General features: G+C 37.0%; 1 long non-coding RNA gene across 1 annotated transcript in view; it reads left to right on the top strand.

Moving 5' to 3' along the window:
- The first annotated feature begins 10,397 nt into the window (after positions 1 to 10,397).
- LOC135085715 (uncharacterized) overlaps positions 10,398 to 27,356 on the top strand; it is a 138,376-nt gene continuing 121,417 nt past the window's right edge. The window contains exon 1 of the long non-coding RNA XR_010260199.1: positions 10,398 to 10,430. This is a non-coding gene — a long non-coding RNA (uncharacterized LOC135085715). The remainder of the gene's footprint in view (positions 10,431 to 27,356) is intronic.

Here is a 27,356-nt window from a genome sequence, read left to right as displayed (position 1 = left end):
TCTTTATGATAAAGTAGCTATTTTCTTTGCTTTGGGAAAGCTAAGTGTGTGGTAATATAAATCTATTTGTCTATGGACCCCAAAACAAAGACCACTGCCCATAGGGTGGCCATTCATTTGAGATTCTCTGGACAGTAATAAAACAATCGTCCGTCCATCGCGCCGGCTAAAATAGATTATGCTCGCGGCTTCATTCACCCTTGTTAATTTTAGCTGGCACAGGAAGACTTATCTTCCTTAAAAAACTGGGTTATAAATAATGGTCTTTATAAAAGAAACCATGGGATTTATTTTTCTCCTGGATTTTAAATCTCTCTCATCACTACAAGAATATTGTGTTGTTTGTGTATTGCGAAATAATTTTTAAAACCGGTCCAGTAGTGTTTAAGCCTATTCAATACTAACAAACGATCAAATCTTTCCTCTTTTAAATTTAAAATAGGTATAAATTATTTAAACTTCGAACTTCTCCTTTGTTCTTCATTAATTTCGTTGCAGGTCCAAAGACAGTTTAACTTTCCTCCGGGACAAACGTGACCTTCACTGGGTGGGTTTTTATTGGCGGTCAAGCTATAGATCCTGGCTACACAGGAGTTGCAGCGGTGGGAACGAGAGGTGGGTATAGTCCCGGAATTTTATTGCAAAATTACTAAATAGTTCTGTATGCTTGTGTTACGATTACGATATTTTCCACAATAGCAGAGTAAATACAAATGAGTAGGTTATCTTCATAAAAGGCACAAACCGCGAATACTCTGACAATAGTCCAGCCGCGCCAGGTTTAAAAGTTCAAACCACCAGTCTGACACTGTCTGACACAGGTGAAGTCAAAGTCAAAATTTCTTTATTTGTTTAGACTAATAAATGGTAGGTATCTACCTACTTACAAATCGTCAAATATTTTGCTCTTAAGGAGCCTCTACATGTCTCATAATCTTTTTACCCTACCAGCGATTCGAGACCAACATTTGGCAAATGGTGAGAAGAAGCGCCGCAACAAACTCACTGGTGTCCCATTATAGGCTACTGTCGCTAAATGGTGTCCACAGACATCAGAAACCATGGTAACCCCAACTGCACCTCGTACGATCAACAAATTAATGTTCTGTAACACTACACTGTAGCAAAGTGCTCGCAATCGGTAGGGTCAGCATGTTTGTTTACTGAGGACTTCTAATGTGTTTGCTATAGTTTGTACCCGCGTCTTCGCTCGTAATACCACAAAAAGTACTTTATCATCATCATCATCTCAGCCATAGGACGTCCACTGCTGAACATGTTGCCCGGTTGGTAGCGGCCTGCGTCTAGCGCCTTCCTGCTACCTTTATGATGTCCTCGGCCCAAAAACTGAAAAAGTTTAATACAAAACTGACAAAAAATTTAAACCAGCTTTAAAACGAGGAAGGTCTTGGCCTGCATCATATTACTTGATGGAAAGTGATGATCAGGCCGAAGGTGGAAGCGAGCTTCACCCGGGATCCTCAACCACATAGGAACTGGCTATCTTACCTTCAACTGCTGGAACACACAATGCTGGTTAATATGTTGTTATGGCTGCAGACTTAGGTATAGGTAGTAGTGGTAGCCAGACAGGCGGACTTAGAAAGAGCACAGTTCATTACAAGTCGACCTAATAAAAGCGTGTTAAAAATATGCCCCCACTGGGAATCGAACGCGGAACCAGGGGCGGATTTACAAATTGGTGTACGAGCCAATTATACCTAATTCATTATATTGTGCGTGTATCTTTTTTTTTCAATTTGGAAGTCGAAATAAGAAAATTATCAACTAAATCCGACGCCCCTTAATTTTTTTCCGCCTTAGGCTTTAGCATACTCAGCCTGCTGGTAAATCCGTCACTGCCCGGGACCTCAGTAACTAACTGAGCAATACCCAGCCTGTCTAGCACATTATAAGTCTCTGCACCCCATTAATAGTCCCATCAATAATACCACAACTACACACGCAGACGCGTCGTGTGAACACGCTTGTAAACACGCACTGGCTGCTCGCAGGGACGGACTCAGGGTTTATAGGGCCCCCTATTGTAAAACTTGGCGCGTTGGATTTTCTGTAAGCCTTATCCTACTATTCCTACTATAATATTATAAATGCGAAAGTTTGGATGTCTGGATGACTAGATGTCTGGATGTTTGTTACTCTTTCACGCAAAAACTATTGAACGGATTTTGATGAAACTTTACAGTATTATTGTTTATAACCCAGAATAACATAGGCTATAATTTATAACTATCTGTGACAAACAAAATTTCACGCGGGTGAAGCCGCGGGCAAAAGCTAGTAAATAAATAAATAAAAAGCTTAGTACGAGAGGGGACAGTAAGACGACACTTGATACCAAGATAAGCTTATGTTCAGAAAAGTTGTGATATTATAAGCTTGGGACAATTAATTTTTTCGCTGTGGTTCCGGCAGAGTCGATTATACTCCTTCTTTCTTAGGCTATGGTCTCCTATAAACGTTAAAAGCGGCGGACGGCGTCAGCAGCAAACATTGTAAAGACATCATACGCCAAGGTCAACGTCTGACCCTGAAAGGAGACCAAAAACAGTACTTTAATTCTAAAGTAGGTAAGCATTGTGACGCGGCCTACTGCGTCTATAGAAGACCAAAGCCTTAATCTTCCTGTTGACGACGACGGTAATCACTTACCATCAGGTGATCCGTCTGCTCGTTTGCCTCCTGTCACATAAAAAAAAACGTCGTAAGAGGAGACTAAGGAACAAATACGCGAACATCAGGCCTCTCTAACCCATCTGAATTATTTCAAAGCTGCATTGATTTCTATATTTATCCTTATAATTAATGTTTTTTATCATCTAACCTGATGGGAAGTGATGATCAGGCCGGAGATGGATGCAAGCTTCATCCGGAATCCTCAACCACAGAGGAGGAGGCGCGTCTTGAGTATAGACCAAATCCTGCATTTGTACAAAAAAAAGTCCCTGGGTTGCACCATATTACACAACTTTAACAATCGTCAAAAGTCTATCAAACTCCATACAAAAACTGTCTCTTTCCTTGCACAAAAGCTTAGTTTTGCTATTCAGCGAGGAAATGCAGCCAGCATCCTCTTTGCCTCACGGACACACTTTTATTTTTGAGTAATAAATAAGTTTTTTTTTTTGTTTAGAGTCAAGTTTGCGTTAGTTTTAAAAATGTCTGTTTATTGAAAAATTTCTGTTTATTAACAATAGTTACGAATTTTGATTTGAATTTGACGTTATTAATGATGCCCGAGTCCGCCCCTGCCCGCTCTTAAATCCGTATTGCATTTCGGGCAATTCGCAAACAATCGTACATTTAGCAACTCGATAGGTTCGACTCCCGGCGGTGACTGTTCAAACTGTTTGCATTCGCGCTAATGGTCATTTGTACTACAAAATGTTCATTGGTTGAAGTATAGTATCGCTTTTGACCTGGGTTATGGGTTTGAATCCTGGTCGGGACATTTCGGGTGCCTTTTCAAAATGGTTTTGAATAGGCAGCTTTTATGATATATAGTAGTTATAGGCAAGTAATACCGAAACCAGAAAACTAAGTGACCGATATAGCCAGCAGTTACAAAAAAAAGTGGGCGGGGCACATAGCTCGTAGAGCTGATGGCCGTTGAGCAGAAAATTTCTCTAGTGGCGACCACGAGCCGGAAGACGTAGTGTGGCTGTGGACAGGCCTCCCACTAGGTGGACCGACGATCTGGTGAAGGTCGCAGGAGGTGCCTGCATGGATGCGGGCGGTGCAGGACCGGTCTTTGTGGAAAACCTTGGGGGAGGCCTTTGTCCAGCAGTGAACATCTTTCGGCTGAAACGAACGAACGAAATTATCAAAGAAAATAATAATTGGACAATAAACATAGACAATTTCCCAACATAAATATAATCTATGCTCAAATCTACCACAGACACACAATCTATCGATTAAAAAAATAGAAAGGGGTGCCCCATTCTGTCGGTGACAGTTGTATTATCTTATCTGTGCCCTTTGAAGAGATGTGAGGGTATTCGGATCTTACGTGCCCCTCCGAGGGTAGTTCTTAAATGTTTGTAAGTCTGTAAGTTATTCAAAGTGGAATTTATGGGGTGGGGGTTTGTTTTTGATACGTAATCGGCTTGAAGATATTTTATTAATTTTATTTTATGCTTTGGAATATAAGTCAAGACTTCTTGGCGGGAAGTCAACCCAGTGCAGTAATGTTTCACAGTTTTGTTTTATTTTCTACTAGTAGAAAATCTAGCTAAAGCTAGCTTTTGCCCGCGGTTTCACCCGCGTGAAATTTAGTTTGTCATAAGTATATCGTCATAAATTATAGCCTATGTGTTATTCTGGGTTATAACAATAATACTGTAAAGTTTCATCAAAATCCGTTCAGTAGTTTTTGCGTGAAAGAGTACCTAACAAACATCGAGACATCCATACCATACTTTCGCATTTACGAGTATAATATTAGAAGGATAAAGACTTCTTCACGGGAAAGTAAAGCCAGTGTAGTAATGTTTCACAGTTTTGTTTTATTTTTTACTAGCTAACTCGGCGAACTTCGTACCGCCTATGTTCATCAGAAATAATGTAGATTCCTGTCTAATTATGGTACTTAACATATTTTTTTAAATCACTCTGGTTACGGACGGAGCCTATTAAATACAAACAAAAAAAAACAAATCTTTCCTATTTTTAAACGAACGGAAAAATGCGTGGAATGGACTATGCTTGGTGTTTCTTTATGGGATCGATTCAGAAATGAGAAGATTAGTAAACGAACTAAAGTCGCTGACATAGCCCAACAAATTAGCAAGCTGAAGTGGCAATGGGCAGGGCACATAGTACGCAGAACTGACGGCCGATGGGGCAGCAAGGTTCTGGAGTAAAGGCCACGTACCAGCAAGCGCAGTGTGGGACGCCCAAAGACTCCCTCTTAGGTTGCAAAAGTTAGGTCCGTACTTGTTACAAAAATTTCCTATACCTGCTCATTGTTTTTGGTCCAAAGCTAGATAAAAAAAAATTCATACTACGGTCTCCGTCCAAATCCCCCTAACTCCTTCCGCCAATTAGCTATCATCAAATCAAAATAATCTAACTTGTCATCTCCCTCGCACAGCAGATGTCGCACGCGCCGGTCACGTGACCACTTGTGAGGATTGTAACGCAGTCGTGCCTCCGACATGGATGTTTGTTCAAATAGCATATTAAGCTAAACGCTGTGTTTTATACCGTTGTGATAAGAGCGAGTTTTCAACAAGAATAATTTGATGTGCACACTTGATTGAAGTTTTATTGCCGTGGTTGCTTGGTTTGTGAGGGAAATTAGTGTTTTGTTTGTTTAAAACTGGGCTAGTTAAAGAAATTCTACATAACAACCAGTATCATCATAATTCCAGCCACAGGACGTCCACTGCTGAACTAGGCCTCCCCCAATGATGTCCAGATTGGCCCGTTGGTAGCGGCCTGCATCCAGCGCCTTCCTGCTACCTTTATAAGGTCGTTCCACCCACGCTGCGTTTTCTTGTACGTGGCTCCTGGCTTCCACTCCAGAACCTTGCTGCCCCATCGGCCGACCGTTCTGCGTACTATGTGCCCTGCCCATTGCCACTTCAGCTTGCTAATCCGTCGGGCTATGTCAGCGACTTTATTTACTAACTTAATCTAATAAAATCTACGATACCTCTCAAATAAATACGCAGATTATTTATTCAAAAATGGGGATCAGCCGTAGTTGGACCACAGATGTTTTTGACGTGAGATTTGGCGGGAGCGTGCCGCGCACGTGGCGCCGCGACGGCTGGCGGCCATCGATCGAACTAACGTTTGCTTTTTATTTGCGTAGCGAACCTTCTTGGACTTGGTGTTTGGTTTTTGAAGTTGATGCTATTAATGCTGTTTTGATCTGTGAAAAAAATCGTATTATAGTTCCAAAATACTGAACTGTCCTATGCATGACATTGTCAGTGGGGCGCCACCGTCAATACCTGATCGCTGGTTCCGATTTTTGCCATGTTGGAAACCATAATTATAGTTGAACGATGGTAGCACCCCCTTGTCAATGAGTTTGGTGGGACAGTTCAGCGTGGGCCATCTATACTGACAAATTAATATAAATTCAAGTAAATCGATACCCTTTGTAGCAGCTACTAATGTTGTATCTTAGGTAGTTCTTTAAACAAATACTTATAACTCTTTCGTTGAATGTTTCCCTATGTCTAAGCCGTCAAGAACTAGTTAATTTTGATTTCAGTTCATTCGTTTCAGCCGAATGACGTCCACTTCTGGACAAAGGCCTCCCCCAAGGATTTCCACAACGATCGGTCCTGCACCGCCCGCATCCAGGCACTTCCCGCGACCTTTATCAGATTTTAGTTCACAAAATATTACACTGGTCAACAAAAAAAATAAAATTGTTTGTTTCCTGTGATTTTTTTTCTGTTTCTATCTCAAATTGACGCATATTTTTTAAATATGGCAACAGTTTTTCTCTAACAGCTTTTGTTTTTAAGTTATAGCTATCTACCCTCATTTAATATTTTTACTTAGATTTTTGATTTAATTGGACAAAAAAATATATTTTGTTGGTGTTTTCGATATTGCTTCGTTATAAAGATGTTGTGTGCTTAATCCAGATGGCTTCTGCTATGTTTGTGGTAAATATAATATTTGAAAAACATCGAAAACCTCTATCGGACTTGATGAAAACTGCGTAACATCGACACTGTAATATAAATATTTGAAATTAAGTAATCAAGACCACAAATGAGTCATTTGTGTTCTGAGAATAGGTGACATCTTTTAGGCCAACAAGGGGGCTACACAAAATTCCCGTTCCATGTGTATCTGGAATAGTCGTAACAAACAATAGCATTGGTTACAAAAAATTTTACCAGTGCGGCTTCCCGCACACACAACTTTTAGCTCTTCAGCTAAAGTTGATACAAACAATTTTATAAACGTGCCTTTAGTTAGCCAAGACCGTATCACCGTACTTCCACCACTTTATATTAAGCTCGGCATCTTGAAACAGTTTGTGAAGGCGCTTGACAAAATTGACGAATGTTTTAATTTTCTTTCACGAAATTTTTCAGGATTAAGCACAGAAAACTTAAAAGCTGGTAATTTTTGATGAGACTCGCATTAGGCAACTGGTGAATGATCGTAATTTTAAGAAATCAATGAGTGAAGTCCAGTCCTAAGCTTAAAATGATTTTTTTTTAGTTATAAGTAATTTCCTAAGCAAAAAGAGATTGTTGAGAGCATGCTATCCAACTTGCAAGAGCTAGGGTGCAATATGGGCATAAAAATACACTCCATGTACTCGCATTAACATCAATTTCCACAAAATGTGGGTGATTTTAGTGTGGAGCAGGATAAAAGTTTTCATTGGAATTTTCTGACAATGGGAGAAGGTTATCAGAGGCGTGGTGCTCATATATGAATGGCAGACCATTGCTGGAGTTTGCAACGAGATCTACTCAAACTTGCCTATTCAAGGAAATCATATAAAATATCATTTGCTAGTGTTCAATAGAAATTTTATTAGCACAATGTATAATTTTTCTTATTTTTTTGTCAAAATAATAAAACTCTATATTTTAAAAAGTAAAGCTGTTGGCGATCTCCCAGTATTTTTTTCATAATCAGGGCCATAGAAATAACCAACAACAGAAAAAAAATTGAAGGAAAAAAAACATGTGTTGACCAGTGTTATTAGATATCACAAAATTATTAGGCTTTTTAGTCGTTTGCTCATTCGTTTCATAAGACGTCCACAGCTGGATTTCTTCCCCTAGGATTACCTACCCTGGTGCCTGGATTTGAGCTGTCCACATCCAGTAAGTAGGCGTTTCCCTTTCACCAGATCATTGTAGGTAGAGGTACCTTGATGACATCACAAAATGGCTTATTCCACTATTCCCTGTTGACAATCCCCGTCAACGGGGAATAGTGAACTTTTTGTTCACTAATCCCCGTTAACGCCAATCGGAGCTTATAATGGGGAATAATGAACTAAAAAGTTCATTAATCCCTGTTATATTAGGATTTTATTTTGAACGTAATTAATTTATTTATTTATATAATTCACTGTGGACTTACAGTTTTACCCAAGACTAATGGGGATTAATGAACTTTTTAGTTCATTATTCCCCGTTATAAGTTCCAATTTAACGTTAACGGGGAATAGTGAACAAAAAGTTCACTTATCCCCGTTGACGGGGATTGTCAACGGGGAATAGTGGAATAAGCCCCATACAAAAAACGTAGGTAGGTACCGATATCTAGGTTTTACTAGTGTAAGTACTTGTGCTTGCGTGTCCAATGACAGTTAACTTTCCCCCGGGACAAACTTGATCTTCACTGGTTGGGTTTTATTGGCGGTCAAGCTGTAGATCCTGGCTACACAGGAGTTGCAGCGGTGGGTACCTACACGAGGTGGGAATAGTCCTGTAGTAAATAATGCTGGTATTTATTCTGTGTTTTTACTTAAATTGGTCACAGGCTCGGATAACTGGACATAAATTGAAAAAAATATCACTACTATACTCCCAAAAAAAAGCATTACCAAGGTGCGTGCGAAATAAATATTTCTAACGCCCTTATACATTTTACCACTTAAACCACACATGCGAATTTATACTCTAAAACTAGAGCGACAAGAAAACAAGAGCCGCATTCGCGTTTTTGTATCTGTAGCGTGTTTCTGACGTGTGCTGCCATCTATATTTATTTACGCCGCCCACTGGCACGAAGCGGTGTTTCGGGAAAAACATTTTCGCATTACTATGGATTTTTTATTATGTTTTTATCAGATGCAGTGAAGAGGATGTTTTTGTATGCTTGTTTATCAGTTTTTTATTACTTTTGTAATTAAAGTACCTAGGTAATAAAAGTTTAAAGATTTTTATTTACTAGACAAGATACTGTAGTTTCGCGATATTTTATTGGGAGAAACATTTCTGTTATTACATTTTTGTAGTGTTAAGAGTAGCATCTCAATTTTTAATAACTTTAAAAATTCTAATTGCCAAAGGTGGGAATCGAATTCACGACCCTTCGCCTGCTGGGCGACTGCTCTGAAACTGATGACATTTAACAGTTTTGTTGTATTTACATAGTTCGAGGTTAGAAACCAGTTACTTACTCTGTTGTTGAGGATTGCGGGTGAAGCTTGTTTCCACCAGTTTCCACCTTAGATTCATCATAATTTTTTTTCCATCATTTAAAGATGCAGGCCGAGCTTCCTAATTGGTTTAAAAGACTTCTGCATAAAAGTACTAACATAATAGAAGAATTGATAGACAAGCTGTGCCCCGCGGTGTTACCTGCGGTAAAACGTAGCCGAAGTAACAAACATACACACTCACAAACTTTCGCCTTTTATTAGTGTGATTTAACTTGTATAAAAAAATCATAAATAAAACCATGTTAGTCGTATTTTACCGTTTTTATTCCGACATAAATTGAATGACGTACATTTATACACAATATTTTAGTTGCACATTAAATTATGAAGTCTTTACCATTAATCTGAGATCACTGTAAACTTACATTATTATTTACAGAGTTTTGAATATAACGCTAATTTATTACAGGCATTTAACTAAAGTTTTATGTTAGTTTATAAATAATTAGCGAAGAAACTTAATAAAATATGAAACCTTTGAACAAATACGATTACACAATAAAAAAATTTAATCAACATTTGGTGTTTTAAAAAAAACTTTAAACAGACATTAAACACGTGTTTAAAAAGACATTTCCATTCTTACCATCTTACTAATAAAACTTACACGATCGGTGAACAGTATTTTAAAGTAACGTTTAGTCACAGAATAAGTAATAGTACAGGTACAGAAGGATTACTCCGCAAGACGATTCAAATAAATGCGAGTCTTGCTACGACGCGATACAGTGGAATTCAGCTCGCACAGCACTACGTACCTACAATTTTATTCACCTACAAGTTTTGTCTCTTTCTATCGCGTGCCTCTGAACTCTTCTTACGCTGTTAGGGTTGCTGTCTAGTGAAAAAATAATTAATCTACTTATTTGTAATGAAGTACGTATGTAGGTAAGTATGCATTCATTATGGAAAACCTTCATAGTAGGTTAGGTTCCTATACTATCCTAAGAATTATTGATTACCTACATGGCCAACATACCTTTCAGCATCTTTGGGAAGCGAAAAAAAAAGATAAATCCGGTAGATTACTTTTCGAATTTAAACACCCGAACGCCGCACAATATTTCTTTCTCTTTATGTCCATTTTTAAATAATACTTCGATCATAGAATTATAATCATACTACAACGCACGCCAGCGTCCTGACGAGCGCGCGCGTGACACTCGACTGATATAATACCCGCCGGCGGGGCGCTTCGCTGTAGGTAATTATCGGATGTACCGCGCGGAGTGAGCCAGGCCTGGTTTAGTATGGAAATGTCATTTTAAAACAGTGTTCAACAACTGTGTAACTTTTTTATGTAAGGTGATAAATGTAATTTGAATCAGTGTTCAACGCCTGTTTATCTTTTGTACAAAGTTTTCCAGTGTCGATATTTGAGTAGATTTGTGGTGTAGTTATTACATATTTATGTAAGTAGCTTAAATTCTCAAATCCAGGTCTAACTAAAGCATTTGGCAAACAGCAGGCGTGACAGCAATGCTACAAGACCGCCGCATGGCGTTTCCTTTACAATAGACAGTTTGACACCATACCCCAATAATTCGAAACCACAACTTTTTTTAAAAGACCGTTCATTCTGGTCTTAAAAACTTAATTTATTTTAAATTTATCTGTAAATTACGATTTTTGTTCGCAATTACAATAATTGAAAAAAGTAGTTTGATTGAGTTGACAAAATAGTGACGTCACTAACTTGCTTGTAGTGCCATACAAAATCTATGGGAGAGTTTTATTTTGACAGTTTTAAAAAGTACGTCAGTTGATTGGTGGTGTCAACAGGTCTATTCGACAGTCGTGCTCACTCTGATCACTCTGTTGTCTTGCCTTGAGTTTAAATGAAAATACGGTGGGACGGATTTTTAAAATAAGTTTTGAGATACAAACAGTGTTCACTTTATATTGGAAATTATGCCTTAATAAATCTATTAATCACACTACTTTGATGCTTAACCTAATATTTACAGTTAGTGCTTATTTTCAGTTAATAAATTGCAATTAAAGTAAGCACATGAAACGCAAAGTAGGCTACATAATTAATTAGTTTAATTAAGTAATTGTTTCATTAGTTTAACAAATTATATTTACAAACGAAACATAAAATATTTGGCCTGTTTTGACTTTAATTTTGGTAATATTATGTAATTTCATTAAACAAAAATATCAGTGGCTTAATTTCACAAAGCTTAACAATATTTTTATACAAAAAATCTGCAAAACATAATTTACCAAGTTTTGGTAAGTAATTCAGCGTAGTACAATTTTACCTATTCATCAATATTCGTAATAAAATTTTATTAAATAATTCCTTACAAATCCCGATCAGGAAATATACAAACTATATTAACACTACGTTAGAATATACAAAAATTCTACGCAAAAACACGTCATGTTACATTAATTTCTTCATCTGACGCGCTCGCGTCACTGTCAAAGTCATCTGCGTCGTCCATGTTTGAAAACTGCTGTTCCCGCGTAAAGAGCCCAGCGGCCATTTTGTCTTCGTACCTGTAACTGTCATTTTGACAGCTCGAAGTCGCAGCATACATTTTGCTCTTCATGTCGTCGCTTTGGTCGTCCTGTATGGGTGATAGAGGTGACATTTTGGGCTTGTCAGCCTCGGCATCAGAGAGGTCAGGGTGAGGATTGTTTTTGTTGGGCAAGGTCTGCTCCCGAGACCCTCCGGAGGCAAGAAGTTCCCGCTCTTTCGAGTTACGCCACTTCATGCGACGGTTCTGGAACCAGATCTTTACCTGTGGAAGAGAGACGACGTTAGTAGTGCTGTTTAATTTCAAATTATAACATTTCCATAAAAATCTTTAATTTGATTGAGCCGTTATCATCATCCTGACAGTATTCATAGAAATCCCCATAGAAATTCATATCAGTACTTTATTTAAGTTTGAAATTAAGAGAAGGATTTCCCCAAAACTATTGTAAAATATCATTTTATAACCTACAGTCATAATAACAGCCATAATCATTAAAACAGAGGCGAGGGCCAAAATAGCATAACAGTATTTTTTGCACGCGTGTTTTTGTTAAAAATCATTCCATTTTTTTGGAGAAAAAAGTTGTATTTTTGGCTCTAAATGTGGGGATACGGAGCATTGTGCGGGTGACACCTCCGATATTGATGGTTTGGAGGCGGGGCATCGTTAGAAAAATGCACACGAATCGTGGATTTTTTCCATTATTTTATGCCTTTACATGTTATTCGATACGAGTTTTTATGGTAGCGGGCGGCTGCTTTTATTATGGTAAAAAGAAGGGTTGAATATCTCATTTTTAGTACCAGCGGATGTCGGCTCGACTGACTATCGATTCTTAGATGGAAAACCATTGAAAAATAACGAGTTAAGTGTTGTCAGTGCAACACTGTTGGTTTGAATCGACCTTGCTGTTTGAAAAAAAAAAAAAAATTATTCTTCGGGGGGCACGTTAAGCCGTTGGTCCGATTAAGCCATGTGAGCTCCGTACAGCGAATAATAAAATCCGACACTTACGACTTCATCATAATCATTATCGTCTTATCAGCAATAGGACGACCACTGCTGAACATAGGCTTCCCAATGATTTCCATAATGAACGGTTGATAGCGACCTGCATCCAGCGCCTTCCGTCTACCTTTATGAGGTCTAGTTACGACGACTTGTGACTTCCTTATCTACCCCACACAATATAAGTAAATATTACGACAAAATAGAACCTTATTACAAAAAGTAGAGAAATGAAATTTTAAACCAGAGTTCAACACGCGTTTAACTTTTTTTATAAGGCCCATAGAGATGACTATAATTAATCATGTTTCCCTCAAAAACACTAAGCCCAAATAAAAAACAAAACTAATAAACAAAATCACAACAATACAACCATAATCATCAATTCACAATGGCTACCAAAAACCGCCCTATTTAGTGTTTTTTCAAACATTTCTACAAATGATGATGACAGTTCAGATCTATTACGTATTGTGTGAATTCGGAAAAAAATATAATAGATATTTTTAATATTTAGGGTCCCGTGTCTTCAGTAATAGAATTATTTACGATCAAATATTTAGGTCTACGAATGTAAAAAAAAATATACGACACTTGCCAGAAAAGGCAAGAATAAAGAATAAAAAAAATATAGAGGCAAGAGTGCATTCAAGATTTATTACAACAACATTGTTGGTTTTTAGTGTATGTATAATGTATATGGGTCATTCCACAAAAATATGTCAACTCTTAGTCCGCGCCACATTTCACATGAAATATGTGTATTATTTTATTCCAAAATTGTTAAATAATAGCTCGCAATGTGCTTTGTTCATCACCCATTTATATTTTTTGAAACTATTTTTAAAACATCTTAAATTCCTTTTGAATGACCCAAAACGTCATTCCCTAGGAATGTCCGTACTCCAAAAGTTTGTGTTTTGGGACCCACATTTATAAAAACATCAACTTTATCCTTTGTTTTAATTAACGAATAATCTATTTAAATGTATATTACACCAAATTCTATTAATATTTTGCGGTTTCCATAATCAATAATTTGATTTTCTTTAGTTGAAAAAGAGTCTACAGTTTTTAGCGTCATTCCCTCGCCACGCACTGATTTTATAATTTTGCGCTTTAATATGTATTTAGAGTGAATGACATTTAGTTGAGTTTAAAGTACGATACGAAGTTGTCCTCAGACCATACTGGCTTTGCGGTAGCCGTTTTTTGAATAAGTGCAAACGTGCCAGTTGTTGCGGAAACATGTGTTAATCCAGTCACTTCGTCAGTCCCTAGTTGAGTAGCTTTATTGATTATAATAGGAAATTGTATATAATTTAATAGTATTTACGTGTGGTTTTTTGGCTATTTTCGGCACATCGTATTAAGCATCTTATAATATAAAGTTAATCTGCATTTGTGTTAAGTTTTACTCCAAATCATCAGTCCCTAGAGCGTCAGACCCTAGCTTTAAACGGCACTTGGGACTAAATTACTAGTTAGGGAATGATGTTTTTTATATAGTGATAATAACAAAACAACTACATTATGTGTATTAACTTATCTATAAATGTTAAGGTTATAAGTTTTATACTTGTCATATTGGAGTAATGTAGTATGAAAAAATTGAAAATTATAATTTCTCCTAAAATAAAGCATAAAGTGACTGGCCCTTTTAGACATAACATAATTAATTAATAAACAATAATTTACACTAATAAAGTATTCAAAAGTATCTTAAAAAAGTTACGGACAAAATGACGTCGAAAATATACAGATTTTTATGGAATGACCCATATTCACTATTTAATAATAGCAATGCTCAAAGTGGCCTCAAGCCTCATCGATTGTAAAATTGTGTTACAATTTTTTTTTTAATTTTCATTTATCGAGAGGGCTAAAGAGAGCGAGGATGGAAATATTTGTTTGAGACCAATCTTTAAATTCAATTTTTTTGTCAGTGTAAGCCCTTTTTAGAGTATGTACTCTAATATACTCACGCTACCTTCTTCACACAAATGATATTGGCTGGTGCTGAGAAGTGGAGGAAGAAACTTAACACCCGTATTTACAAACATTACTATGAGGTCTCACAGTGCGCGTGGACGCACAGGGTGACACACGAGTCAATCACAGAGCTCTATTCAACGCTGTGCGTTCGATTTTCTACTTTACTTAAGCAAGCATCGTTTGTGAATACGGGCGTAAGTCACCTTTGTGACTATGTCAAGGTACGGAACCCTCATTGTGCAGTACGATTCGCATTAATTTTTTTGACTAACAATATCACGTGTCAGCCCACTGTGCGGGCGTGAACGAATGAATGAATGATGTTTCACTATTGCTTCACACGTTGACACTATACAGTAATAAAGCACTGCGTATGGTACGTGCCAATGCCTAGACTTACGCCCGTATTCACAAACGATGCTCACTTATAAAGACAGTGAAGCAGCAATTCGAAGACACAGTTTTGAATAGAGCTCTATGATTGGTTCGTGTGTCACCCCGTGCGTCCACGCGCAATGTAAGACCTCATAGTAATGTTTGTGGATACGGGCGTGCAATTTCGCAAAGAAAACTTATTTAGTCTCTACTGTAGGATTTTACGACATGTCTAATTCACCAAATGCAAAGGGAGGATTTGGCCTACACTCCCCACGCTGGCCAGACGGGTTTAAATCTCTATTTTAGACAATTTTAATCATTATTATCCAAAATATTTGAGTGCAATGCCAAAATAGTTTTATTTGCATGCGCATGCAAAACAAACATGTCAATCCCATGTCATACCATTGTAAAAAGACGTCACTAACCACACAATACTTATTAAAATACTACAAAACTTCGTGTGAAGTCAGCAAAGGGTTACTATACATAAACAAATAACGAAACGCAACACAATATTTAAATCAAACCATTTGAATTGAAAAAATAAAACGCCCTATTGACATTCGCATTGCAAATATGGCGGCGCTGTCAAAAAGCGCGCCAAAAAAGTTCCGAACTCGGAATAAATGCAAATATTTGAATTTAAATGTAAACAAGGCACCGTTTGAATATTCATTCCAAATATGAATTTGAAATTCGGAACGTTCGGCGGTCGAAAATCACATTCATTGGATGGACGCGAATACGCAAAGGCAATACGCAGACAGCTTGAAATTAGAACTCTCCATTCTAAAATAATATAAGTAGGTACAACTTGCTTAGAATTTCATTAGTATACAGGGTGTTACTTTGCATTCTTGCCATATTTACAGAGGTTACTATATTACTGATACTGAACACAAATCCGTAAAAAAATAATGCCCGAAAAAATTTTTTTTTAATCTTGAGTATTTTATTTTATCGACAATCTGTTAAACACATCACTAATTATCGTAACGCATGCACATCACTTGTTGGCGATGGCGATGAAGACTTTTTTACTTTTTATTGTATTTTTAAATATCTATTGCAATCTATTGTCTTTAAAATGTCTTTTTGACACTTGTAAAAAACTGAGAAATCCATCAATCACAAAATCACGTTATAAATAATACAAAAATGTCTGAAGTGTATTCAAACAACGAATAATTTAATCAAAATGGTGCTTGGAGTGTCTGCAAGACGTCTTAGACGAAATGCTTGATGACGTACCCTTAGCGTTACAACAAATGCTCTACTACCAGCAGGATGGTGCTCCCCCACAATAAGGACGTCAAGTGCGCGAATAATACGTTTGGTGAATAGTGGATTGGACGAGTGGTCCAGTAGCTTGGCCACCACGATCCTCGGACCTGACACCAATGGATTTTTGGAGTGACTTGAAACGACTAGTATGCGCAGAAGAGATAAACAGTGTAAACGCGTTACATGAAAGGATTGTTTTAGTGAAACTGTGAGACAAAACGTTTATGTGTTGCGAAAACTAAAGCGAAAAACCTACGCTTCGCCGTGCTAGACTGTGCCTTCATCAGAAAAGAGGACACTTTGAACACTTGCTTCGCAGTACGTAAACTTTGTAAGTAGGAACTTATAAATAAATAATTAATTGTGAATAAGGTGATTCCATTTCATACTTAATTTATTAATTTGTAAAAATAGGGTACAATGTTAAAATTAATTAAAACCCTAATAATTATTACGTATTTTTGACGGTCCTAAGCCCGTAAAGTAGAAAGGAAAATCTGAAATCAACTGAAGAGTATTTTAAAATAATTATTATGACTGGATAAAAAGGCTGGTACCCAGAGCCATAAAATTAAGAACTAGGCCACGCCCACTAGGTTTATTCTACTTGCACCTGTAGAACGTGCGAGACAAAATGGGTTTATTCCAATTTGTACTGAAAAACCAAATTTACTAAAATCTTAGTGTACTTTCTTTATGGGAGTCTCTTGTTTATCTTAAATAATAGGTATTGTTCCCTACTTTTATCTCTGTGAATATGGCAAGAATGCAAAGTAACACGGTGTATTTAGGATGTGAAGTAACCTTCCTTAAGTTTGATAATTAAGATCAAATTTTTAATCAATTGACAAAATAATATAATAACGAATTAAAGTTTTTCCCTGAACCTAACAAACTAAAGAAAACAAAATACAGTGGTATTTGACTTTGTGAAAGAAGCCAATGGTGGACACAGAGAGTTCAACATAAAATCAGCAAATTAAAAAACTTACACAGCGATTGACAAATGAAACTTAATTTCAGACTCCCATGACCATCTTAAACCATCTTCATTCATCATTTTAACACCTCCGATTTAAAAAATCCTGTTAAATACAATGAATTCCCGCTAAAAATGCAGCTGTATGAACATCAATAAACATTTGACAAAACGAAACGTTTCAATTAGCGAAAAAAAGAAAAAGAAATGTTTTTAAAAACTTGACAAATGATTCGCGCGATATCGGGCGCGAACATTCATCAATGGCCGATTGGACACGCCAATCGGTGGCGCCGATTTGTCATTCCAATTTTAAAAATGATGCAACGGTGTTTTTTTTCTTGACATGTATTCCGACTTTTTTGGTTCGGAACTCGATTTGGCTGTTATGTTAGTGATGAACAAATACTACTATGATCTGTGCCTTTTTTCAAAGCTCTAGGTGAATGATTCTTTGCTTTCGTAAGGCACATTTCATCGGGTCGATTGAGCCATACAATCGCCCTATGGCTAATTTCAGACAATAAAGTTTATTGTGTCCTATTTGCAATTATAACTTTTTAATAAGTCTTTAATTTGACGATTTGCAAGTCCTATAAAGACAAGATCGTGTCATTTAGTTAGTCTTCACTGCAGGAGCATGACTATCTAGTTTACCAGAGCCAAATGGAGATAGTTACTTTAAATCTGAGAAGAGTCAGCGCAAGAAACTCAAAACGTTTGACCTTTTACGACATCCACGGAAAGAGTCGTCTTCTCTAATTGACTTGTTTAGCTCAGCCGGTATCACATGTACAATTTAATAGTGTAGAAGAGATTAAATTAATTAATGCCTTATTAAAGGAAGACAAAATAATCTTTGCTGTGACTTTTACGGTCTTCCAAAACAGTATACCATACCATCCATAGTATCCATTCCAAACTTGTTCCAAGTAATAAAACCCCACTTCTAATACAATGCAGATTAGTTAGAATAAGTAATTTAACAGCTTACTCGAAGAATAAAACAACTTTGGGCCGTATAACGCCCCCTCCCCCCTTGATTCCGTATAAATTGTAATAAAAGTGAATATGTCAAAAAGTAATTAATTCCGGTGCTGGGACCCCTCTGGCTAGTGTGTTAGGGTTGTGTGTGTATCGATAGATCGATAGTCTAAATAATGTCGATAGTTTTGATTTCTCAATTTGATTACTCAAGGACTTGGGGCTTTTTCCTACAACAACATGATTTTTGCAGGATCTCGTTTACATCATCATCAACATCAATTTTGCAGTGTAATGTAAAAAACCGATCCGTACGAATTTGTTATTTCAATTTCAAACACTCATATTACATAATAGGCGTGTTCACACGACAGTCCAGTTTTGCGGAATCCCGCAATGAACGTAAAAATTGAAAAAAAAAAGTGTTAACTTGCAATAGGTAAATAATCGCAAAAATAGTATTATATTGTGGCTATAATAATAATGGCGTCGGCAAAATCGAGAGAGAGCAATAGTTCGTTCAATATCTACGGACCGTGTCCACTGTCCACGGCTGGTCTATTGTGGTAAACCCACTCCTAATACAAATAATTAGGTATTTATTAGCTGAAGGAGTTAATGAAACCATTAGTAACTTTTACACTAAGAAAGAAGATAGAAGACATCAAAACTCATGAAACTAATTTATTTTTGCAAATAGGCTTTTAAAAAGCACTTTGACACATCCCATCGATATCATTCACCGACTAAATCCCATGCCTACCCCATCAAAAAGGTCCAGGCGTCATCTGCCGCCGGCGTTTGTCGCGGGGGAGTGTCGTGTCGCCGGGTTTACTTGACACTGGCTAAGAAAATATAAATAAATATACTTACCCTCTCTATTAGAGTAGGCGCACACCGTTGATTTTTAGTTGGCCGATAGTTGTGCCCGATTTTAAATTGTATGAAGAATCGGCCAAATCGAATCGGCGTAGTGTGCGCACTCCCATACATGCCCATACTGATCAACTGCCCGACTAAACTATCGGCCGACGAAAAGTCAACGGTGTGCGCCTACTCTTACACCATACACAACATTTTGGAGATTATGTAGAAGATAAAAATGTTTTGGAATGTTTTTACAACTGTCTAGCTCGCCTTATTATCTGTGCCCGCGACTTCGTACGAGTGAAAATTGTTTGAATAATATTTCCCGTTTTTGCAACATTTTTCTTTACTGCTCTGTCCTTATTGGCTGTAGGGTGATGTTTATAGCCTAAAACCTACTAGTTTCCTCGATAAATGGGCTATCCAACACAAAAATAATTTTTAAATTTAGCACTGCTAGTAAATTGGCGCCCAACGTGGGGTTACGAGGTAGCTTTTTTTTTATAACTTTGCGTATCCCAATAACGACACGTGTATATTTTTATGAGCACAATAATGTTTTTTCTATAAAGGAAACTTTCTAAGACGAGCAAACTCCCAAAAAAGTTGATAACTGGTAAACACTCTTCAATAGTCCACACAAATAACGATATTTTAAGCGTATTTTCAAAAAATCTCAGTCTCAAATTGTGTCCGCCATTTAATAGGTCAAATCTACTATCATTTAAAGCTCAAATAAACTCAAATCTACTTTTAAGGCTCTTATAAGTCACACCTACTATCATTAATAAGTCAACATACTATCATTTAAAGCTCTATTACACTCAAAAACTATCATTTAATGGCTCTGATAGACTCAAAAAAAATCTACTATCATTTATGGCTCTTAAGTCAAACGTACTATCATTTAAGGCTCTAATAAACTCAAACGGCCCCATCCCGGTCGATAATCCCATTGTAGTTATAATTCTATTACAGGAACAATAAGGACCCGATGGTATCTCAAGTTGGCCAGACTGTTCCCGCGGGAATGGCGTGGAGTCGCCATGAGAATATATTTTGTTTTTTTTTCCTGGGTTTTGTTTCGATTTTTGATTTGTGTTGATCTGGAAATTGTTATTGACTTAAAGTTAGCAAGAAGATTAAATTGTGACAGAGATAGCGGGCGGAAAATTGTAGAGACGATATTAAAAAATTAAAGTTAGAATCTTTATAAGCAAAATAAGCAGACACCTAGTTAAATACTTTCTTACGAATGTTATGTAGGCAATAATGAAAGGTCAAACTATTTTTTTCTTTGGCTCTCGTAAAATCAAACTATGTTCACTTCCAAAAAAATGGTCAAAATAAAATTGAATGTACCTAAAAGTAGATAAAATCCTACTTAATTCAAAAAGAGAATACAGAATTCAGCTCTATGAAATAAAAATGTAAATTCTCGTTTTAAAATTTTGAATCGAATTCTTATCACAATCTAACTGGCCACTAAACCGGAATGCAACTGAAAAAGAATTGGAATTCGAAAAAGAAAATTCAAAAATAGAACGCATAAGGGCGACTGCACACCGCGCCGCGGCCGCCCGCAATCTTACGCCGCTGCGTTTGACGTTAAATAATTGTTGGGTGCCGACCGTTTGGTATTTTTGTGCGGGAATCTTTAGAGGCGGCTTGTTTTTATTTTGCTTTCATTTTATTTTGTTGGTAGTTTTGTGTAGGAGTGCTTGGTTAATAGTTAATGTTTTTGATATTCGTTATTAGTTTTTGAAGTAAATTTTCAGACATGTTATGGTTTTTTATCTTATTTATTTTACCTACAGTTCGTAGACTTTACATTTCATTTTAAGATCAAGAAATATAGAAAGTACCTACTGGTGAGCTTATCTTCGTAAAGACCGTAGTCATACGATTATAATTATGGTGACAGGAAAAAAATATCGACGTCTTGTAACGTCATAATTTCAACTGGAAAAGTTGGCACGAGCGACAGTAACTAAGCACCTAAGTATTCATCAAACTCCAAAAATTATGTAAGAACCATGAACATTTTTTTATTGACTTAAAAAAGAGGGTTCTCAAATAAACGCCGTAATTATTTTTCCACTTTATTTTGGAGTCTAGTTTCCTATAAATATATTTTTTTTACTTTGAATCGAAACAAAATATTTGTCTCAAAAAAGAGACAATAAAATCCTGTCCCATCTAACACTTCCTCCGTCTACGCGAAGGGGGAGCTTAACGGTGGAGTCCCCGGAGCCCTAATTGTGGCGTGCAAATGTAATCATTGCTGATATTTTGATATTCCCCGATCTCGGATTGAGCTTCAATTGTCAACGGTTCTTTTAATGGAATCAAAATGTTTGATCTGATTTTTTATGAAGTCTTTGTATCTGTAAAAAATATTGTGTGTAACGTTTGTATTCGTCACCAAATTACTGTAGGTACATTAGGAGATACTTAGCTATCAATAAAAAAATAACACTATTTAAGTAAATCTTTCATTTTAACTCTTGAGGCTCAAAAATGGCACCTTATTACAATAAAAATAACGGAAAAATTCACAAATGAAGGAAAGAAATTTATATCTAAGTACAAAGATTAGGTCAGGTTTTTTTTAAATTAATTAAAATTACTTCGCGTACGAATTCGCGGTCACAGTGCAGGTTTTGTACCTAGGTAGTGTACGGAGGTACACTCCGAACGTTTTACTTTTTAAATTGAAAGAAATATAGGTAATGATTGTATTCTTTACAGTTATTAGTGCATCATCAATCATCATAATTTGCAAAACGTTACAAATTCCATGTAAAATAAGTACAATTTACTCTCTCTAATATAATATGATAAAATGTTATCCCAAACTATCAACAGCACGCGCCTACAAAAATACCCCAACTCCTTCAAAACCCCTCTCAATAACAAAACCGTTCCAATTCACGAAACAATCTAGCTCGTTTCCAAGCTAATAAGTCGAAACATTCAATAACTTCTAACCTCAAATCCTGTTACCATTGCCTATAAAATCAGCTCGTAAAAAAGAAAATAAAAAGTCAACCAATACAGCGGCGGTACTCTTTTATTCGTTATACACTGGCCAATAGAAACGGCGTATAAGACGAGTATGTTGCACTCTTTCTAACGTTGGAAAGGGTGGGAGGATGGGGGTTGTATTGTCTTAAGATGCGAGCGAATGCTTTTTTATTCGATATTGATGTGTTGTTTAATCTGTGGCTTATGGTTTTGGCGGGAAATTGCTGTTATTATGTTGTTCTGTGGAAGACGGGATCGTTTTCAGAAATTGATAGCGGAACTATTTCTTTTATTAAAATCTAGCTGTCCCGGCAAAATTCGTACCGCCGTTTTTTACTTGTCTAAAAACTGTGGCACCGCATAAACCTTCCCTGTATTACCTAGTCTACAGTTTATTTCATATACTAAGGCTGGGTTGCACCATCATACTTTAACTTTAGCAAATGTTAAAAAAAATCTGTCAAATTCCATAGGTACAATAAAGCACCGGTTATGGATAAAGTTGCCGTTAAAGTTAGGTGGTGCAATTCAACCTAAAAAGTCTTTTAAAGTTATTTCTGCTGCCTTTTTTTACAGATCTAAAGATACTCCCGATTTTGTAAACAAGTCACATTTAGTTTAATAATGAGCTACCTACTCCTGATTTTACACCAGTCACTTTGATGTGTAATTATTAGTGATTTAATTTTTAAACGGCCATGGCATTTGTAGTTTGAAACAAATTACAACTTATATTTTTACCCGACTACGGAAAAGCAAAAGGAGTAGTCACACGTTACATAATTATACCTACCTACCGTAGCACTTTGACAACGTGTGACTGCGGTTTTCCAAACATGAAAATTACTGTGCAACTACATTAGCAACTTTGTTTAGTTCAGTATTCTGAAAGTCTTGTTTTATACTTTTTCAACGTCGCTTTTTGTCGTAGTTGGGTTTTAGTTTTTTTTTTACTTTTGTTACTATGATGTTTCTAAAATCCCTTCAACGAAACTAAGCTGTACCAAAGTACACCTTCGCGTCAATATCAAGCTTTTTCAGAAGGCCATTTCCGGAAAAAACCAAATTACTTCAGTTCCGTTCGGAAGCATTTCCGCCGGAAGCGGAAGCGGATAATATTTACGAATTTTTAAATGGAATTATGGCAGGTTTTCAAGTTTATAAACAGAATGGCACATTAAAGAAGATAAAAGTTTAAACTCTTCATCGGTAACTTACTTTGTTCAATAGTTGAATAAGAAATAGAGGATCAAAGAACACAAAAGATAAGTAAATGAAGGCAGTTATTTTGTGCTAATAATTAGGCTTTAAAAAGCGCTTTTACACGTCCCAGTATTAACCCTACCACTGCTTCGGGATGATATAAATAGTACTAAGAAGAAGAAGAAATAAAATAAAACCTTGTTAAATGTACGTTTTCAGAAAAATATCACTCTCTCTGGCTGTATCTGTTAACATTTTATTAGTCCAATAGTAACTAATATAACTAGTTAGTACTCCAAAGAAAAGCCTTGTAATGGATATCTAAATACTAAATAAGTTGGCTATTATAACCCCTGAAAATTGTAATCTAAAACTATCAACAAACCTCCAAAACGGAACGCAAACGGTACGCAAAGTTAAACGGGCTAGGGGTGTGCGGGTGTTACAAAAAAATTGTTACCCTAAGGGCATAGGAGGGTCTGTCACTGGCAGGCGAGAGGGGGCGCCACGCCCTTCTTAAAACAATTACCGAACAGTGAATTCGATATTTGAATTCGAGTTGGCTTTTTGAGCGCGAAAATTGACGTGATCGTTTGAATTTGGAATGCGGCGCGATTTGCGGCACCTGTATCGGGTTGATCATTTTCGTTTTTATTGGATGACAGTTTCTTTGTTTTATGAAATGATGCGTTTTGTTTCAAAAATAAAATGTGTAAATAAATGTTTGTCAAAAGTCATCTTTTAATTCGGAAAATGGGTAATTGAGTACGTACTAAGCTACTATAGTAAACTCTACATAACGACACTTATTTTTTTTTTTTTTTTTTTATTTGTGTTGAGCGGCTATTCTAGTTCAATAAAGTCCTAGTATCACTGCGACCGTTATCGATCTATTGTGATCGCCGCTGTTTTCCTTACAGTTCGCCTCCGAGTCCTGCATCCATTAGGAAGTGCAGTATCTTTTGGGGGGCGATATGTTTTACATCTTGTGGGCTTAGGATGTGTTTGCCCAGGTGTAAGCTCCGCTTGCGCATCAGAGGTCCGCAGTCCGTGAGAATGTGTAGTGGCGTTTCATCTGCCTCTTGGCACATCCTGCACGTTCTTGTTTCGGACAGTCCCATAGTGGACAAGTGCTTGTTTAAGCTGCAGTGTCCAGTGAGGGCTCGAACTAAGATGCGCATTTTGGTCCTACTCAGTCCTATGATCTGCTTAGAGCTTTTTCGATCATAGGCTTTTATGAGAGCTTTGGAATGAGTTAATCCTGGCGTGTCTGACCATGCCATAAAGGATTTGTTTAAATAGATGTTCTCCAGGGTCATTCGAGCGAGACTTTTGGGAACACCACAGAAGGGTTCTGGACCATATTGTGTTCCCTCCGCTCCCGCTCTGGCTAGCTCGTCGGCATTTTCATTGCCCTCGATTCCCGCATGACCTGGAACCCATCTCAGCGTTACTCTGTTCCGTTCTCCTAGAGTATTTAGTCGACTCATGCAGTTTTCTACCAACTTTGAGGTGATTAAGTTGGAGTTTAAGGCCAGCAGCGCGGCCTGACTGTCTGAGTTAATGTAAATTATGTGGTTGGCATAATTTTTTCGCAGGTTAGCTTCCGCACATTCAATAATGGCGTAGACTTCTGCCTGAAAGATAGAGGCAAATTTGCCCAGGCTTTGAGATAGCCTAAGCTTCGGCTGCTCTCCATACACGCCAAAGCCTACGTTAGGGCCCATTTTTGACCCATCAGTAAACCATATAAGGCTGCCCTTCTCACAGGTGACTTGCTTGTTCAGCCAGTCCTCCCTGTGTGGTATTTCCACTTTGTAGTTCTTTTGGAAGCTACAACTTGGAACCATAATGTCAGAAGTCATGCAAAGAGTAGGTGTGCTCTTTATAGCCTCCAGTAATGTTCTCATTCTCTGGGATATGCAATGGAAGCCCCCCTGAGCGTCTATCCTGTAGGCACTTGCCTCCGCCTCCTTAGCAATGTGCATACTTAGGGGCGTTAGGCACAGTAGTGCGTTCAGGGCCGCCCCAGGTGCGGTTGACATTGCCCCAGTTGCCATGAGACAGGCAAGCCTTTGCAGACTACCTAGTTTATCTGTTACTGTCTTTTGGCTGGTATTGTGATACCACACTACAGAGGCGTACGATATAGTCGGCCTCACGATAGTGGTATACAGCCATAAGACAGATCGGGGATTCAAGCCCCAATTGTTGCCCATCATGCGGCTACAGGAGCCTAAGGCAATTTTTGCCTTTTGTATGATGTTATTAAGGTGAGTATTCCATGTAAGTTTCTGGTCGATAGTGACGCCCAGATATTTGACTTAACGACACTTAACGGACTAATTATTTTTCGGCGTCAAATGGAGAAACACGGTAAAGAGGCTTAAATCCAAAGCGTCTTTCAACATCACTTTGTCTTTTCCAGAGCGCCACTATTTTGTTCATCATGACTAAAAAATATAATTTTAAGCCCTTTTTAAAAACAAATAAAAATACATTATTTACTCGGCATACTAATCAAAAGAACCCAAACTATAGATGGGTATTTCTCATCGCCACGGTTCTCATCGTCACCTTCGTGGCGAATTTTATTTCTAACTTATTTCAGCTTTTTGTAAACAAAAATTGTAGCGCTTGATGTGAAGATTGTATTCTCAGTAAATCAGTCAAATAGTGAGTCGCGTTTGGAAGATTTAACGTTTTGAATTTTTTGATGACACGAAAGTGATTCTTTACTTCACAGCAATAATTTTTTCAAACTTTACTACTGTAAATTACTCTTAAGTGTTTATAAAACATATGTTTTGTCTTATTTTCATAGATAAATAGCAATAACATAATATAAATAGGTACCTACTTAAATACAAGATAAAATTTTACCGATTAGGTCACCTACTAAGTTACAAGATTCTACGCAATTGGTTTTAAGGGTGACACTGGTGGCATTCTGAAATGCTAAAGAAGCAAAAAACGGATTATCAGTACCTCAATAAAAAAGAACTCTAACTGATTATCAGTCCCTCAACAAAAATTTATTTTTTATTTAGGCCAGAGGGCCTCGTATTTTTGTTGTACAACTTTTAACTCAAACTTCAGATTAAATTTATCTTACAAACAGATACACAGTCACATATACAGTCATACAGACAGACAACAAAAATACGAGGCCCTTATTTATTTATTGATGTACTGATCTGATTCTCTACTTTACCACGTACCTATAATTTATTAGTTATTAAAATATTGTAAAAACATAAACACCAGTCACTATATTTTAAAATAAACCAAAGCAAGAAATCACTTTCGTGCCCTAAAATCACCTTCGTGTATAAAACACCACGAAGGTGATGCCACGAAGGTGACGAAAATTTTAGTTTTTTATGAATTATCCTTAAATTTGAATTTAACGGTTCAAGTCGAATACTACACAAATAAGTCTAACATGTTAAGTTTTCAATGGCAAAGTTTCAATTAAATTGTTTAAATTTTAGAGGTAGAAAATATTGTTCAAGCAAGCGACGGTATGTCTATGGACAATCACAAAAAGCTACGTATTTTTTTCGCGGAGCGACGATCGACCTATCTCACCTCCCCAATGGTCGAAGCGTGACTGACGTTAACCGAATAGAATACTGTGATTGGTTCCTGGTGTTCGGTTTAACGGCAATCTTGTATTATTACTCAAAATTTTAGGTACCTAAAATCGTGTGACCAACGTATTTCGCTTTCTCAATTCAAAATAATTATAAGAAGATATTTTTTTGACTATTGTGTGGAAAGTATATTTAATTACGATGATTTTAGTATATGCTACACACAAATTGAATGAAAATTGTGAGTGCAGTAACCAAATATTTCATTGCAACCGAAGGTGTGACACGATGAGAACGCGAAAAATGACCCCGTTTTTTATCGTTTCATGTGATTTTTTCGTATTATTTTTGCT

This window comes from Ostrinia nubilalis, chromosome 29, assembly GCF_963855985.1.
Source record: "Ostrinia nubilalis chromosome 29, ilOstNubi1.1, whole genome shotgun sequence".
In the NCBI taxonomy this organism is placed as follows: domain Eukaryota; kingdom Metazoa; phylum Arthropoda; class Insecta; order Lepidoptera; family Crambidae; genus Ostrinia; species Ostrinia nubilalis.
Note: the sequence above shows the minus strand (reverse complement) of the source record. Positions and strands in the feature narration are given on the sequence as shown.